Source organism: Poecilia mexicana, unplaced genomic scaffold, assembly GCF_051168715.1.
Source record: "Poecilia mexicana isolate PSO_F unplaced genomic scaffold, ASM5116871v1 scaffold_1, whole genome shotgun sequence".
Taxonomy (NCBI): domain Eukaryota; kingdom Metazoa; phylum Chordata; class Actinopteri; order Cyprinodontiformes; family Poeciliidae; genus Poecilia; species Poecilia mexicana.
In genome coordinates this window covers 8,128,176-8,143,149 of record NW_028263370.1, presented here as the reverse complement: position 1 = coordinate 8,143,149, position 14,974 = coordinate 8,128,176, and the positions used below count along the sequence as shown (strand labels likewise).

Here is a 14,974-nt window from a genome sequence, read left to right as displayed (position 1 = left end):
GTCTGTATTAGAGAGAGAAAAAAGCAGAGAAAGTGAAAATGTGTCGAGAGCAGCCAGAGGGCATTTGTTAACATAACAAGAGAGATCCATCATAGATACAAACACTTAAGGTCATATACAGTAATATGATGATTATAGAGACTTCTTATTGGTTTTACTGCTGGCAATGTTGTTTTCTGCAAAATTATTTCTGCAGGTAAAGAAGAATCAAACACAGACTTGAGGAACACAAAATGAACTAGAAAGAAATGATTCGTCTCTGTTAACGAGTCCTCACAGAAAGGATAAGGTTTTCTTTACTGCAAACTTTTATGGGCAGAATCAAAAGCTACCTGTATCTTTATATGCAAGTTTCGTTTCGGCCTGTTTGTCAGTGATTGTCAGAATGAAGGCACATGCTGTCACGATCATCGGTCGGTTGTGTTTTTGTGATTTCTTTTCTGTTCCAACTCTTGCCGTATTCAGATTATTTCTCTGTGTTCGTTATTATCAGCACGGCTTTGCTATATTAGTTCACTCTGTTTATAGTTTTTTTCATTTATTTATTAATTTCTGTTCTTGGTGCGTTTGGATTTATTTCTCTTAGATCTGTGTTAGTCTCTTTCTGTTTGGTTTGTAGTTAATTTTGAGTCTTAGATCAGCTCCCCTTGTGGTAATTAGTTTCCCTCCTCCAGTTTTTCTGCTTCCCTTCTGCCACAGTTGTGCCACATTTTCTCCAATTAGTTCACTTGGTTAATCATTTTTCACCCTTGACTCAGTGTTTTTAAGCTACTGGTTTTTGTTCGTTTCATGCCGGATTCTTCCATGACTCTTTCTGTGTTCCATGACCTGCTGCCCCCTGTGATTTTCCCCTGAAAGTTTCTTTATTTCATTATTAATGAACTCGGTTTTACCACAGTCGTTCTCTGCACCGGGGTCCCTATAAACCACAACCCGACACATGTGCAGAAATGAAAATAGGAGCAACAAAAATGCTTTGTTTACCAATAATCACTGGAAAGCGAGGGCAGCGGCAGAACAATAAGTCCAAGATAGCAAAAAATTTTCATCATCATCCAATGTTTCTTCGGGGGAATAGCAATATCATGCAGTTTATGACTTCGGCTAACAGCTTACTAGCTGAGAGCCACTGAAAGCAACATCCTTTGTGTGGGCGAGTTTCTTTCCTTATTTGCTGCTGTCACACAGTCAGCATCTTTGTTGTCTTTTGCTTAATGTCTGAATGAGTGTGAAAGCAAAGCTTTTATTAACAAGCTGGTGGAAAGATTTATTATAGTTATAGGACCCAGTAAGAAACCATTCACGGTGTAGACAGTTGGCAAACTGCTGATGTAAACATTTCAATCACATAATTTGGAAATGGCAGCATTATGAAATAAATTTAGTCTCCATTAAGAAAAATAAACAGCATGAACTGAGACTCTGGACACAAACTAGTAAAATCATTGTTTGGGTTCTGCTTTAGGATCACCTCATTGCTATAATTACAGATATGTCTTTAACATGGGAGGACATAAAAACAAGCTTCCGTGTGGATTTATTTCAACCCTGTTAGTAGAATAATAGTCTTTTTGTGAAGTGCCACTGTGTGTCCAGTTCTTTATCGATGGTTATTTTCTGTGAGCTTAAATGTCACTGTACAATTGAGCCAAAAATTACCAAAATCCCTAGTAGATTAACTCTTGAAATTTATTTTTATTTAACTTATTTCTTTTGACTGGAAGTAATATTTAAGACTTGTCATGGCTCAGTGAAAATCCCATCTGTAAAAAAAAACTGAAAACTAAGCTAAAGATTGAGGAGTTCACAAGGAAACATTGCAACTACTAAAACTTGGAGGCAGTGGATTTGCAGGCTTTTAAAGGGGAAGTATGTAAAATCGTCTTCCTTGACCTTTGCATTATGTTATAATATTATTCTCTCATCAAAGAGACGCAACTTCTCCTTGGACAAAACAAACGCAAAGGGCTGGATTTCTCAACTCAAAGACTCTTTAGATTTTTTTTAAATATTTCACAGAAACTCAATTTTTCTGCAAAAGCTGTTACTGTTTGCAAGAGTTTGTGTTTTTTATATTGTTTTTCCAAACTCCTTCTTAAAATGATGTGAAGCAGGAATTAAGATGTAACACTAGAATTCAAAAGAAAATCTACTTTGCCTTAGTTGCAAATAGGCAAACCATAAAATGCAATTCAAACTTCAAAACTTTTTTAAAGATCATTTTATGGCCACGATTTTACAATTTTACTTTAACTGGCCTGAAGAAGTATGGAAAATGCTGTCTGCCTATGATCTGCTGGAATGCAGGAGATATTGAGGATAAAAGAAAACAAAGTTAAAGGGTTTTCACTTTGCTTTTTAGGTAAAGCATACCATAAAAAAGTTGCTTTGTTATGTCCTCCTAAAAAATGTTTTGCTAACTCACCACTTGTCTCTTTTAATAAGCAGTAATAAACATTGTTTCAACGTTGCCTCATTTTAATGCTAACTCCTGCTTGCTGTGATGCAGTTTGACATTGACTGTGTTGTGTATCAAAAGGTTATGGTTGATGAAAGAGAAATGAGTGGGAGCCAACATCTCCTTTCAAGAACGGCTTTGATAGCTTATGACTAACACAATTAGAGTTGAATGCTCTTGCTCTAATAGGCTATTATGGATCATTTCTAATTAGATGGCTGCAGAATTATGAACATGCACAGATTTATGTCCTATCGACGTTTTCAAGGTGGATGCAATGCCACGCACGCAAACATGAATGTCCCATTGAAGCACGGCAATAAAGAGCAAAAAATTAAAACTCTGTGGTGTTGAGCACAACGTGTTTGTGTTTCACCAGCAGCTGAGTGTCAAGCAATATTGTACTATTCTTCTGGAAGGAAAGCCTCCAGGTCTTTGAAGGATGAAGGAAGCGGAAATCTACTGAGTCCCAAATTATTGATGCTGTTGCTATGGGTTACCTCTGAAATGAAATAAAAACTCAAGGTAAACAATTGAGAGAAAAGTACAAAGCTGCTGGTCCACAGTGTGCTGGCAAAGATTGTTTTTTTGTTTTGAAGATAGCTGCTATAAATTTAACCATTTTCAACCTGGAGCTTTGGTTTTCAGCTGTCTAATATTTTCAAGGTCTGGCTGATACAATTGATTTTTAGCTGAAGTGGTGCCAAGTTTGGCTGTAAAAACATCACAATACAAACAGTTATTGAGATTATATGTTGTTTTACTCATCACTTAACGTGATGACCATTAGGGCCATCTGTCTGTCTGTCTGTCTGTCATGCTAGCCAGCTATCAAGCTAGCTAGCTTTCTTATCTAGCTAGCTATCTGTCCGTTCATTCGTTTGTCCAACTATCTGTATTTTTCTGTATCTTTCTCCTGACACTGATACATTTATATAAGGGGACCCAAATATATACACATTTTTAATTAGCAGAACCACTTTATTCAGCACCAGCTCTCTCAAACAGCTCACACCTCTGTCCTGTTCTTCAAAAGAGAAAAATCAGCAGGTCCATCTGGAAATCAGTCAATAAATCTTAAACGTAACAAATCTCTCTTGGTACATGTCTAGTATTACATCTACTCTCTTTATTATTACTGTTAAACTGAGCTTTGCTGGGCAGTGGCTGAGTATGCTACAAAATACCTTATCTAGCCAACTAACGACAAGATGTGTCTGTAAACTGTTTTATACAAGTGTGATAGAGTCTTTAGGGCAACGAATCAGAGAATTTTAACAAACGCAAATAAGCTTCTAACATCTGGGAATCTTGATGGATCATTCTTCTTTGTAAGACAGACTGGAAACAAATATTGTTCTGCTAAGCCACATGGTAGTTAGCATGCAGAGCAATATCAGCTTCTGTTCATGCTAAAATGGATCTCAATGGCTTAGTTCTGTCAACACACTCATGCTGCAAAAAATAAAAATCATAGACTTAGTTTGCTTTGTGGCTTTTTTAAACTATGTCTGCTCTCATAATTTAAGCAACTTCATTTGTTGATTTTATGCAGATGCTTTACATGCTCAGCATAATCCACAGAAAGGAAACCTGGCTTTATTTTTATGTTCTCATCCTCGGCTTTGATCGATCACAGCAAACGTATTCAAATTAAAAAGAAAATACAGTATATTCTTCTAGATGTTAGTTTCAGCATGTTGGTTATACTAAAGCCTCTCGCAGACTGCAGCAGAAACACCAGCCTAGCACTTCTCTTCTTCAATTTTTAGAATCGGGTTGCACAGTAGGTTTGTTTTCTAATATCTAAAGCTACAAATGGGTGCTAATTTGCTTTTAGGCAGATCTCTTAGACCTCAAATCACCCGTGCCCTTAGTCTTTTCAAAGCTTTCTCTTAATCTGGTGAGAGCACTTTGAGTTAATGTACATTTGAACAATGTGAACGTGCGCAATTAGCACAGTGGAGCTGCACAACACATCTAACCTTTTCTTCAGTAATCTTTTTCCATACAAAAATTCAAACTATAGCTGTTACTGTCTGTATTTGAGAGATAAATATTAATAATATTTAAAATGCGTGTGACTTTTTGCGCAACTAATTTTGACTAATTTATATATATAAATATATACACTTTGTTTTTACATGACAAACCTTAGAGGAGCATATCTCATTATACTGTCATTTAATGGTGCACTATTCATGGATGAATAAAACATTTATGATTTCAGGGGAAAATCTTGACAACCTGGTTGACTCCTGAGTGTCTGCAGCTAGCAATAAATATCTCTCACCAAATATCTGCAGTTTTTGTGAAAGTCAACCTTAATGCTTGGTTCATTTTAACTTCACTTTACTTTGGTTTAAATGTAATAATAATAATAACTCAAAGATTATGCCTCAAGCAGCAAAATTAACACGCTAAAACTAATTGTGATTGATTTATGTGATCAAGACTGCATCTGTCATCAAAGTAGACAGATGGAAGAGATGCAGAATAAATGAGCGAAGTTACTTTTTTTTTCCTCACACCATTATTCAAGTGTAGCCAAAAACAGCACGTCTTTTATTTATTTCCATGACTGAAGATTTTTGTCAGCCGAAGCGCTTAAACAGAAACATAATTTTATTATCAAAAATGAAAATTGTAATGTTTTAAGCCCCTTATAATCAAAATCCATCTGTGATTTTATGGCTGGAGAAATATCAAAATATGTGCAGTGAGCGAGTCCTCCTGCCCCCTTTTCTAACACAGCATCAAATTTTAGTGCCTGGCAGTTATTCAGCAATACTGTGTTCAGCCATTAAGAAACAGAAGAGAATAAAGCAGGTTTAAGGTAGGTTACCAAAACTATGTAGTGAAATTATTAATCTCTTCATTTGTGACTGACATAAGGACTTGTATATGTACTGTATATCCTTGAAACTTTATTTCAGACAAAACATGATGAATGAATGAGAACTAGTTCATTATGGAATTGTGAACTCAGTTCATTATGTTTAGGTGGTGAATTACAAACATTATTTCATTAATTTTAGCTTCGGTGAACTGAATTCAGAGCTACTTAGTAACACTTGAGATAAATTTGCTGGAATTTAGCAATAACAACTTTAATTAAATGTATAGGTTTGTTTCTAAAGGATGGAAGATTTCACTTTCCAGCATCTTTGCTCTACTCAAGGTTTCACATTCTTCATTCTGTTTTTTTTTTTTTTTCAGACTCACATTTCCAATATTCCTAGTCCTCAAAGGCGAAAAATCCCGGGGTGGGGGGTGGAGGGTCGGGTACGGACCCCCCCAATCTTGGCAAAGTCTAGAATTGTCCCCCCCAAAGAAATCATGAAAGAAACCCTTGTATTTAAACAATATCAATATAAAAAGGTATTAGAAACAAATAACGAAGTAAATCTGCCATTTATCTAAGAAAAAACATAAGAATGAATTTTTAGGTGCTCCCCCAATCCCCCCACTAATGTTACAACAATGGTTCAGTCCAAAGTGAAGGAGGAGCAACAGCTGCGCTGCTGAATGACACAGGATCCGTTAGAGCCGTTGAAGTGAGGAGCTAGCTCCTCACTGTTAGTGCTGCAAAGCACTAACAAAAAATCGTCCAGTAAGTAAATACTTAAACCAAAAGACATGTTACACGTTTTATTTACTTTCACTGTTCAATAGGAAGAAACACATTGACAATAAACAGTTCGTTATTTCATTACTTTGGCTGAATCACGATAAACTGCCACCTTATGCCTTGGAAATCAAAACTAGCTAAACTGCTACATTGCTTTCATAGAGTTAGCTCCTTTTTCTGTCGAAGGTAGCCAATATTTAAATTATATTTAGCTCTCTCTTAGTTTTATAAGAAGAGTTTGAAACGGGAGCAGCTGAGCGGTATTGCCACTAGCCGACAGCTCTGTATGGGAGCCAAGAGCAGAGGGGTTATAGCAGCTGGCAGTAAAAAAAAAAAAAAAAAAAAAGTATGGCTTTATTTCTTATCTTCGACGTAGAGCCGTTAAAACCACAAAATAAAATCTGAATATTTTTCTAGAAAACTCTGGTGCTAACCTTTAAGTTATGATACTTCCCAAATATTCAATTCCTCAATATTTTTCATCTACGGGTCACATGAGTCATTTCCTGTGTTCTCTTAATGATGGTAAATCTGTTTAAGTTCATCTGCATAACAAACAGCTCTGCAGGTCTGCTGATGATATTGGGGAAAAAGAACCTTGGCCTCTGACTTCACCCCTAATAAACACACACACTCAGGGATCATAAAGGCCAGCCTTCGCAGGGCACTTCAGAGATCTCTCCTCTCTCACACACACATTGACCCCGTCCTCCATGATTCATCTTCTTGGCAGCGTAAAGTGTAAAAGAGATTATTACCAGTGAAGGGCCGGAGATCTACTGCTCTCCCTCCTGCCCTGCAGAGGAAATGGGAAAATATTGCTAATGTTTACATCGCTGTGAGTGTGCGTGCGCGGGTTAATGTTATGTGCACTTGACGACGCTTGAAGCCTGACCGGCATGGCAAATCAGCTCGGACGCTTGTTCAGCATCGAGAAATGTGCTGACTTCAGGGAGTTTTGTGTGCATGTCTTTCTCCAGAACACGTTGAGGTATTTGCAGGTGGGGGTGGTCACAGGTTTGTAATCCTACAAAAATGTATTTATGCGTATCAACAAAACCCAGAAGCCAGCTGTTGTTGAACCCTGAGGCAGGATTTTGTCTGGTGTTTGTGTATCACACACATTATCTTATGAATGAGCTGAAAAGGATGCAGTACTTTTGTGACTGAAATCATTTTCTTGTGCGTTGTAAGTTATTTATCACTTTTATTATTTTCAAATGACTTGTAGATGCATAGTGAGTCTGAAGTTACAAATCTCCCCAGGTCAATAAAAATAAAAGTGATCTCTTTGAGAAAAGGGCAGAGGATATATTCTTAAGTTTAAGGGGTCCATTCATAACCTCATTGCGCAATATCTATTTTATATTTTAGGTTTAAGGTTAAGCAGCAGTACCAATAATGATGGCACTGATTATTTTTAAATAACAATTATTTGTTATATGTGTGTGACGTTTTTCTCCTGCTGAGTAAACGGACCAAAATTTGGATTTTTATTCTTATTTTCCAGAGGAGATTAATGTTTCTGCAATAATAGATCATTATATGATCATATTTTTCTTTTACACATTATTACCAGGGATACTATAGATTGTAGGATGTCACAAAAGAGCATATTGCATTTGCTGGGACTACAGTTGAATGCATCTATGAAGTGAAACAGTCATAAACTTATCTAAAATTACTTGTTGAGTTTCAACTTTTTAAGGTCTTGAAACAGAATCTGTATTCTCGAGTTGGTTCAGTCATGAGACTGTGATGAAGACACGTCTGATAAGTCCTTTGAAATATTAGATTAGCCGAGGAGTCTGCCGTGATGAAACAGAACTTGGAAGTTTCGGTATCAGGTGTCAAGCCCGCTCTGTGTGACGCAAGCGTGGTCCTGACTGATGAAGCTCCACCAGCGTGACGAAGAATGTTCCCCCTGCGCCCGGGGAGACCTCAAATAATGCATCGCCTCTAAGCGAACCCCTGACCAACTTTTGGAGCGGCAGAAAATGATGGGTGAAATCTGCGATCTGGTGACAGGCTGCAAGTCAAACTCGGAGGCCGAGCATGTTCGAACTTCATGACTCAAAATGACAGCGACAACAAATTTTATGGAAGTTGACATATTGGGGAAAATATTTATGACAGACACTTGCAGGAGAAGCATCAGTGGGAATGCGGTATGAGCACACACTGCATTCAATAAGGATGAGATGGACGCCTTAGACCTTTGGGATTCACATCCTCGGCTTTCATTGGTTCTCGTTGAATTTTTACTTTTGGGCAAATTAAAAAATTATTCAATCGTATTGAGATAAAACTAGATTGGATGCGTCTGGATTTAAATTACACTCTGCACTGTCGGTTATGACCATTATGTGGTGGTGTACCAAAATAACATTACTTTAAAAGCAGTAAGAGCAATAGTTGCATATTCCAAAAAAAAAAAACAACTAAATCTACAGAGACTTTGAAGGGATTTCCTCCTCGTATATCAAACTCAAAGTGAGCAGCGGAGAGCACAGACTGTTGCTGGCAGTGATAACATCAACATCTTGTCTGCTAAAACCCACAGGCTCCTTACCCAAGAGGAATTATTTGCAATAAATCTAATAGTGTCTCTTATCCAGCAGGAGGAAGTGAAAAGGGAACAGACTAATACTGAGATGGCTGTCAGACTATGAGAGTTTGTACAACAGACTTTTATATAATATTTTTGGGCGACGCATTTGGCGAGTGTTGATTTACATCCAGACACATAACATCCGCTGTTTTATTCTGTCTCGGTTGAATGAATGGGTGATTCTGCATCCACATAATGATAAATGGGAAGAGAATTAGCATTTGGTCTCGATCATATTACATCTGTAATTTTATGATATTCTCACTAAGAGCTGATGAATACATTCTTCATTTTGAGCTAAGAAAATGTCTGATAACTTGGTAATAAAAAAAAGAGGTTGTGGAGAATAAATAACATAAGGAATTGATTGAAAATGGGGATAAAGAAAAACTATATTTAATAAAATAAAATAGAGGTTTCTCGATCTGAATTTTTTTATAAAAGAATTGAAAATCATGGACTATACATCCATCACTCCAGAAAGTGTAAAGCGAGCTGCAACATGACATTTGCTACATTTTTAGTTGGTGTGGTTCGCTTTCACACTGCACTGTGTCAAATGAACCAAACCCTTTGAAAAATATGTTCCTCATCTGGCCTGTGGTGGTGCAACACCAAGAACCACTGAAGGAAACAACATGAAACCATCTGAAGAGGAGCCAATTTTCCCTCTACGGTTAGACTCGCCTGTTTGTTTTGGTTGTACTTACCCAGAATGCCCTGAGCTACAGTTCGCTTCCTGCTTTTGGAGAGATCACCGGTTCACTAGCACCAATATGCATTCAAACCGTGCACTTCAACCAAACTGAGACCTAGGTTTCTAGGCAGACCAAAATTGCCTTTAATGGTCCGTATCAGAGTTTAATAAACTAATGATCGATTAAAGCAGACTGAACCGGTCTGGTGTAAATGCACTCTTAGTTTCTGTAGATAAAATTTTTACAGCCTGTTTACTTCTTTCTAACTTGTGAAAGTCAGAGGCAACATGAGCTGCTATGACTTGTGTCACTAAGGCTTATTGATGACAATGCATGACAGGTTGGCTGCAGGGAAGAAGCCCAGAGGCGGTGGCTTCTTTAAATTGTGACATATGCGAGAGAAAAGGTAGAACCGAGCTTCTTCCCACAATCACAGCCCAGAAAAAAAAACTTTAATTAAGCCCTTTTCTTCTCTTTAAAACATGAGAAATAAGCAAATGTTTGTGAGAAGAATGATGATGATTATGTCAAGGCTGAATAACAAGCTTTGTGCTGCATATCAACATGAACTTATACCTAGACCATGAACCTGTGAGGTGTCATAATTTCTGAGAACTTCTAATAAGCTCGGCATATCTTTGTCTAATAGCATGACCAACAGTTAAATAAAATATCGCCCGGTTCTTCCAAGCTCGCAAGATGATACAAATACAACCCGAGGCAAACGACAAGACCACATGACGCTGTGCCATTAGTTATTAAACAAAAACAGAAGCTTAATTCAGAAAGAGAGACGTGTTCAGTGGGAACATCCACATGCAAATAAGAAAAGTGTTTATTTCTGCAATTTGTTTTTGAATTCACTTAAGTAAGCAAGTTTCAAATCATATTCTGCGGGTAGAGCTGCGATCATGGGAAAAACGACTGAACATTTTCATGGTGTTTATCCTTGTTTGGAAATGTTTTAACAGATGAATGAGACTTTGTGGGGTCCGCAACGCTTTTCCTGATATCTTTGCTGATACCGTTTCCCTTTTCCATGATGCTAAACAAGAAGCAGTGTGCTTGAGGTGTCAACATCCACTTGTGTGCCTCAATATAACTTAAATGTTGTGAATAAAACTTCTAAAGACATGATATCATCTGTGTTTTGGTAAACTGTTTAAAAGATTCAGTGGAGTTTGCCACTGGGGTTTTCCTGGCATCATTCAGTCCTGGTTAAATTAACATTATGAGACTTTGGACCTTAAACTATTTTTTGTTTTTGTTTTATATTCACCTAAAAGGATTTGTTGATAGGGCCCCATTGGGCTCTAGCCTGCGGGGTTCAAACACACCTACATCTGTCCCTCCCAGTCAGCAGCAGCTGGGGACAAAAGCCTCACTGACAGACTGACTGATGTCACTGATATTTGAGAGATGGAATTTGAAAAGTTTGGGGGGGGGGGGGGGGGGACTGCTTTAAGCTCTTGCAAATATGATTTTAGATTAGTTCAGCTGGATGCAGACCAGATGCAGTCTGAGTGTTTTTACAGCTTGTTTGTTTTTCTGCGTTTGTGTCCAGCTGGTATATAAAAAAGTTCCTCCCGTCTCACAGACTTGTCTTTTATCGACCATACTCTCATGTTTTCTGCTGCTCCTGATTTCCTGCCTCAATGTATTTTTTTTTTCTGGGCTCCTTTTAATTTTCCAGAACACTCTGTGAGTGTGTTGTCACTTGTTTTACTACGTCACAAACCTGGACTCTGCTCAACAGTGTTTCTTCTTTTATCTTTAGTATTACCAGCTTAGTTATTGCCCACCTCTCCCCCAAACACTTTCTATTTATTTCCCATATTTTGCAGCATTCTTCTAATGGACTTTCAAGTACATAAAGTTTAGCACAGCATGCTTAGAGTGAAAAAAAAACTGTTTATTATGAGATGATGTGCTAACAGTGCATCCATGTTTTTCTAAACTAATGTACAAAGTTCTTTAACTTTGATTCCATAGAAGAGATGAAGTGTCCACACGTCCTTCTACTGAAGAGGACTGTGCAACACGTAGAACAATGTGTGCAACAAACAGTCCACTCTTCATATTCAGGTGCAAAGATTTTGCAGTGTGGAGATGCCATACTACATGTGGACAATTTTGTCTTCTTGCATGCAACAAATTAAAACAAACACTCCAGCTATGATTCTAAACTCATTTCATTAGCAAATCACACTCTTTCCCTCTTTCCCTGCAGGAAAACAGTTTATTACTCTGATGCAAATGAGCTGTGGTGGCAGCGAGACGCTTAGCTCGCTGCAGTGTCTTTGGGAAAGTCACAGGCGACACGAGCTGCCATGAGTCGTCGTGTTGATCTGCTCACAGCTCACTAAGGCTTACGGATGACAAGGCATGACAGGTGGGCTGCAGGGAAGAAGCCCAGAGGCTGCACCTTCTTTAAAGCGTGACATGATGATGCATGTGCGAGAAAAAGCGGGTGTGAGTGCGTATAACAACTTCTCTTTTTCCCATGATCACAGCCAAGAGAGAAAAGTAATTAATCCCCCACCCCGAACCCCAAAACTTTAAAATATGAGAAGTGAGCAAATGTTTGTGAGAAGCATCAGTCACTGACTGAATAACAAGCTTTATCGTTCACATGCGACATCAGTGTCTGACCGCAAAAATGCACTTCTTTAAGAATGGTCAAACATCCACATAAACACACCGCTAAACCCCTGTGTGAGGAGAGAGCTGAAGCTGCAACAGCTGCAGAGTGTATGCTGACATCATTTTTGCACAACATGGACTGAGAATACAATATCACTCAAGGTTATGTTCAGATAAATTCATACTTTTTTCAGTGTAGTGTTTATATGTATTTAACAATTTCCTGATTTAGCGTACTAACATTTTCTATCAAAAATGCTCTGTGTGAACGGTGCAAAGCTGTCCGAATTAGGGGAAAATATTTCCTTATCAAATTTTGTGTTTAATTGTGTAAAAGTATAATTTATATTAATCCAATTAATTCAACACACAGTCTATTGAGCATGAAATGACTATGCGCTCCACTCTAGAACAAAAACGCTTTAGATCCGCTACATCTAACCTGGAGAATTACTGTCAACGTTTCTCTTTAAAGAGATGAAACAGTGAGCGGACAGCGTTTGAAGGTGTGTGTGACTCATCAAAGTGGAATATAGATACAGTTTGAAAAAAAATAAAACCCTAAGCGGGAGAGTATGGGAAAGATTTTCCACCTTTCAAAAAGACTCCAGGTGATTAGTCGCTGACGTACTGAAATGCGTTTCAGTCGATTCACACATGCACTTTTAATCAGGAGAGGTAATTCAAACACACCACTGCGAAACGAGCAGGTCTGATGATAAATGGACTGCTTTTATACCCGTTAATGTTTTAATGGTCCTTCCCGTCCCGATAGCAAACATTCAGAATATTTCACTTTTTAATGCGAAATGAAAACACAGCTAACCCAACAGGACCCAGTGCTATTTACCATACAATGTGATCACACTTCAGTTTATAAAGTGTGATCACATTAGATGGACTAGATCTCAACTTATTTAGTTTTAATAATGTCAGTGAAAACGCACTAGAAAGTCTGGTTAAATACTTTAAAGAAGCTGTAATACAACTAAAAAAAAAAAAATCCATAATGATAAATAAATAGTTATAATAGTTAGTTACACAGCTATAACAGTGTTATTTTTCTTACTTCTTGTGTGCTAAAATAATGACTATGAAGACCAAAAGGATAAAATTTACATCATTTTATTCTGACCCAAACATATAAGGAAAAGCTTAATTGAGTTTCTATATGGAGAAAGTGTGGCATATATTGAAGAAGTTGGTGAGATACCTGGAGTAAAGAAACCCAGGCAGACGTGTGGGACTGAGTGTTTTTGCCAAAGTTGTCTGGCAACGCCCCAGATATCATGTTGGCTCTGCCATCAACCACACTCAGCCAGCAGTGGGAATGCAACGCAATGCCAAGAATAACTAAATGGGTAGATTTTAGAGTAAACAGACTTTAAAACAGTAAATTGAGTCCTTAACTCACCTCCAGCAAAAAAATAAATAAATACAGTACGACTGCCAAACAAACCAGTTATAAAGGTTTAGGAGCTTTAGAAAGTTTACAAATTGATGCGACAGTAAAAGCTTCAGAGGTCTGAGTTTGTTGTTGTTGTTTTTTAATAGTAAAAGATCTTTCTGCTTGGCTCCCCTGACTGATGTTTAGCTTTACCCTCTGGTACCAGCTAATCTGGAAAAACAAAATAAAAAAAAAAGGAATTATCATATTGTATGCATGTTCTTACAGATATAAAACCTTAGAAAAACATCTCAAAAGTCCCAAACTATCACTATCACAAAGACTTCAGCTGCTAAGTCATGAGTCATTGGTATCCTTCACCAGCAAAAAAGACAAAACAAAAAAACAAAAACAAAGGTCAAGGTATGATGAGAGCAATGAGGAAAAGATGAAGACATGATGTGTCATCCCAAACCTTTCTACTGCAGTCTAGTGAACACGTCAGTGTGCTGAATATCATGACTCTCCATCCTGACAGGACTCCCACAGTGAGCTCCTCGCAGTCACATGGCTGCTGCAGATTATGATACTGTTGCAGCAGGGAGCTGGAGGAGGAAACAGGTAGCTTAGCTGCTGTTTGTGGGTATTCTCCTGCAGTGACACTGATCAAATTCACAGCTGTTGAGCAGGAAAACGGTGAAACAACAAGGACCCAGAACTTTGCAGATATCCACCTGAAGCTACTGCAGATCGTACTCTGATCCAATAAAATATAGCATTTTTTTTAAGCTTTCAAACGTAAAAAAAAAAAAAAACAAGACAAATCTTTTTCTCTTCATAGTTATTTTTCTTCTTTAAAAAAAATAAAAATACTGAACCGCAGTTTTCCTGCTGCCTTTCTTTATCTGCCACACATCCTCCTGATCTGCCAACCCATTTGTCCTTTCTCTCATCCTGTCTCGCGTTCCTGGGGCTCAGCGATTGTTCTTGTTATCGCTGAGGAGTGCGCAGGGGCTTTTTGTCAGTGTGTTTGATGAGACGATGGTGAAAAATGAGGCGGGGGGCGGCAATTTATCAGCACTTGAGAGGCACATGGCGGCATTCTGGGCAGAGGGAGGGAAGGGTTTTTTTTCTGTATGAGGCCGGGCATGATGAAATGTATGCGATTTCCCCTCCACTGCGTCAGACAGACAGGAGGGAGAATAAATAAGGAGAAAGACAAAGGGGAGGGTCCTTCCCTCTGTCTGCAGAATGAAGCCATTCTTTTATTCCCCTCGCCCCTGCTCCTCTCACCGTCCATCTAAGCAAATACATAAGATTCACTTTTTATATCCCCATTCTCTTCTCCTTGACATCCAATTTGTTTGTTTTCCAGGAAACAGATGACAGACTTCCAACAGAAAGTGAATATAAGAAAAAGTGAGAAACTATTTTATCATCCAAAGTTGCCGTGTCAACTTTACCACTTCCCTCCACTTCTTGTTGTTGTTTTTTTTGTTGTTGTTGTTTTTTGCTTTCCGACCATTTATTTAACTTCATGCTTTGA

At 38.0% G+C, this 14,974-nt stretch overlaps 1 protein-coding gene across 3 annotated transcripts in view; it reads right to left on the bottom strand.

Moving 5' to 3' along the window:
- Positions 1-14,974, bottom strand: part of LOC106932304 (endonuclease V) — a 53,710-nt gene that overhangs the window by 10,895 nt on the left and 27,841 nt on the right. The window contains exon 9 of one of the 3 annotated variants that reach the window (XM_088003671.1): positions 13,098-14,033. The exons of the other annotated variants lie outside the window; for them this stretch is intronic. The gene's annotated coding sequence lies outside the window, so the exon portion shown is untranslated. Of the gene's footprint in view, positions 1-13,097; positions 14,034-14,974 lie in introns of those variants that run through there. 3 annotated transcript variants of the gene reach the window in all.